The 3,632-nt window shown below is 41.5% G+C and overlaps 1 pseudogene; it reads right to left on the reverse strand.

Moving 5' to 3' along the window:
* Nucleotides 1–1,457: 1,457 nt before the first annotated feature.
* On the reverse strand, nucleotides 1,458–2,076 carry LOC110543256 (vacuolar protein sorting-associated protein 28 homolog; annotated as a pseudogene).
* Nucleotides 2,077–3,632: the final 1,556 nt, after the last annotated feature.

Consider the following 3,632-nt stretch of genomic DNA (forward strand, 5'->3'; position numbering starts at 1 on the left):
ATCTCCACGCTGCCTTACATACCCTACAACTCTAAGTTCCTTCTACTAGTTAATCCCTGTCAGCTGCTTTCCTGCTCCACCTCTTGGCCTAGTATTAACTTTCTTAAATCCTGTGTACAAAAAACTCTTGGATTAAAGGTGTGTGTTAGGGCTGAGCCACACCAAAAAAATAAAATACAATAAAATAAGACATTTTGTTTTCTTTTTTGTTTTGTTTTTAATTTATTTATTATGAATTACAGTTTATTCACTTTGTATCCCAAATGTAGCCCCTTCCCTGCATCCTCTCCCAATCCTGCACTCCCTCCCTCTTACCACCCATGCTCATCCCTCAGTCCACTGATAGGGGAGGTCCTCCTCCCCTTCCATCAGATCCTAATCTATCAGGTCTCATCAGGAGTGGCTGCATTGTGTTCCTCTGTGGCCTGGTAAAGCTGCACCCCACTCAGGGGGAAGTGAACAAAAAGCAGGCCACTGAGTTCATGTCAGAGACAGTCACTCTGCCCATTACTAGGGAACCCACTTGGATACTGAACTGCCATAGGATACATATGAGCAGGGCTTCTAGGTTATCTCCATGAATGGTCCTTTGTTGGAGAATAAGTCTTAACAAAGACCCCTGTCCCCAGATTTTTTTTTCTTTGCTCACTTTGTGGAGCTCCTGTTCCTTCCAGGTCTTTCTATTTCCCCCTTCTTCCATAAGGTTTCCCGCACTCTGCCCAAAGTTTGGCTATGTTTCTCAGCATCTGCTTTGATACCCTGCAGGGTAGAGTCTTTCAGAGGCCCTCTGTGGAAGGCTCCTGTCCTGTTCCCTGTCTTCTCCTACTTCTGATGTCTATCCTGTGTGCTCTTTTGAATGAGGATTAAGCATCTTCCCTAGGGACCTCCTTGTTGTTTAGCTTCTTTAGGTGTACAGATTTTACTATGTTTATCCTATATTATATGTCTACTGTCTACTTATAAGTGAGTATATACCACGTGTGTCTTTCTGCTTCTGGGATACCTCACTCAGTATGATCTTTTCCAGTTCCCTCCATTTGCCTGCAAATTTTATGATTTCCTTGTTTTTAAATGCTGAGTAGTATTCCATTGTGTAAATGTACCACAATTTCTATATCCATTCCTCCCTTGATGGACATCTGGGTTGTTTCCAGCTTCTGACTATTACAAATCAAGCTGCTACAAACATGGTTGAGCAAATGTCTTTGTTGTGTACTTGAGCATCTTTTGGATATATGCCTAGGAATAGTATAGCTGGATGTTGAGGAAGCACTATTCCTAATTTTCTGAGAAAGCACCAGATTGATTTCCAATGTGTTTTTTGTTGTTGCTGCTGTTGTTCACCATCTCAGTGTTCATAATGGGATCAAACATCTTGCCACGGACAGGTGTAGATACTGGGAAGCTGAGGGGTTACATTTCCGTCCATCTCATTTCTTGTCCCACTTTGATGAGGCTCAGGAATGTAGGGTAAAGGCATTTTAAGCTAACTCCAGATGGAAGAGCATCTGGAAAACCTAGCAGGAGTCATCCAGCTCATTAGAGGCTGACAGCCCACTCAGGGTCTGCAGCCATTGGCTGACTTGTTTGGCACCCCTCAAGGTCTGGAGACTGGTGGCTCTTCATTCATGATCTCCATTTAGTTCCCGTAGTAGGCTGAATTTCCTCCATGGCACGGATCTCCAGCCATAGCTTGTCCATGACTGTAACGAACTAAGACTGTGATGCTGCTGTTGAGATTGCCCTTGTCATGCTTAATGATGATGGGCCTGTCTTCCTTTATCCTCTCCATTGCAAATGGGCAGTCCTTTCTGAACTTTTGGCAAAATTCATCAGTGGAGCTGATCTCTAAACCTTGGATCTGTTTGTCAGAAGGCAGCTTTGTATGGATCAGGCACCTGGATCAGGCTGCAGTATACTCACTGGGGTGACACAGTTCTTGATGTACTCTTTCTCCACTGCTTACATTGTCTTCATCACTGCACACAGTTCTGCCATGTTATCATAATTCTCTCATTCCTGAGCATTCTTGTACAACTTTACTGCTTCATATAGCTCCTGCTTATTTCCAAAGGCTCCAATGGGATCCTTTAGCTGGCCCTGGCAGCTAAAGCACAGAGACCTGGGGCATTTGGAGTCTCAGAGGTGGCGACAGAAGCTCAGTGCTTGCTTTCGATTGTGTCTGCTGGGAAACCTCATCTTTCAAATCTGAGGTCACACTCCATCACTGAAGGAAGCCAGGAAAGCAACCTAGAGACAGGAACTTGAGCCAAAGCCATGGAAGAACATTGCTTACTTGTTTGCTCTCCATGGCTTGCTTGGTCTATTTTTTTGTTTTATAGAGCCCAACACCACCTGCTCAGGGGTGACACTGCCCACTATGCACTGGACCATCTCACATCAATCACTAATTAAGAAAATACTCCATAAGCTTGCCTACAGGCCAACCAATAAGAATATAAATTTTATTTAATGATTTCACTAACGTTAATATTAACAGCTTTTAATGAAAACAAACTACTTGCCAAAAGAAATACCTCTATAGTTTACCTTAGAAGATACTGAGATACACATCTGTTTTAATCAGTTATTACTTGTCTTCTATTTGTACTGAAAACATCTTTAAAAGTGAAAATTTTACTTATGTTATTTACTAAATCTTTGTTATTTTCACAGGGCTCATTTTCTTTGGCGCACAGTCTTACCTAACTGTATTGTACATTCAAATTCATGTTGATTGCTATTAGCATAAAACTGTTTTAACATATACCATGAATTGTTTTGTATCACAAATTGGCAGTGGTTCTACTCACAGTCACAACATCCATAGTAATCCACTACAAATGCTTTTGCTTCCTGTTCCACTGACCTTAAGTTCTGCTGGCCTATCAGTTTTGATTTCTGACAGGGGAGTCCTCCTTCCAGGAGGCAAAGCAAGCATTCATTCCATTGAAGTAGAAATTCAGACTTCCTCCTGGCCACTTTAAGCTTTTGATATTCTTAAGCCAAGAGGCTAAGAAAGGAATAACAGCCTTAGAAGCATTATTGATCCAAACTACCCGGTACTGAGATTCTACCAGTGACTTGTGCAGAGGAAATGTAGTAGAATTTAAGATTTATCAGAACAAGGAAGCCAAAGGCTATAATACAAAAGAGTGCTTTACTGGCATTGGACGGAACTTTTATTTAAATAGTTCAGAGTTCAAAGTAGAAACAGAGAAGCCATGAAAAACTTACAGAAAATTTCTCATCCCTATCACTAGATTTTCTTAGGAAACGGAAGGTCTCTTGGTGAATGGCAACTTCCATATAGTGTCCTTGAACAGCTAAGCTGCATTGCTAAGGATGGGAGAGGAAACATCTTGCCAGTGTCATTCTTAGGCAGACAGAGTTAATCCCAGGGCAGTCAACAAAGTTCTCTAAGAACAGGTTTTACACTACTTGGTAGTGTGGAAAAGTCTATTTATATACATGCTACATGGGGAGAATTGGATTGCTTCTCTGAACTAGAGATAAGAAATTTTAAGTTCGGAGTGTAGGAATTCCTTTAGGGCATCTCTTGGTATTATCTTGTACTGTGTTTAAAGTCATTGGGAAGCTTCAACAACCCAATCCAGGCCTAAATTCTTCAT

The sequence above is a fragment of the Meriones unguiculatus genome, chromosome 2, assembly GCF_030254825.1.
Source record: "Meriones unguiculatus strain TT.TT164.6M chromosome 2, Bangor_MerUng_6.1, whole genome shotgun sequence".
NCBI lineage: Eukaryota > Metazoa > Chordata > Mammalia > Rodentia > Muridae > Meriones > Meriones unguiculatus.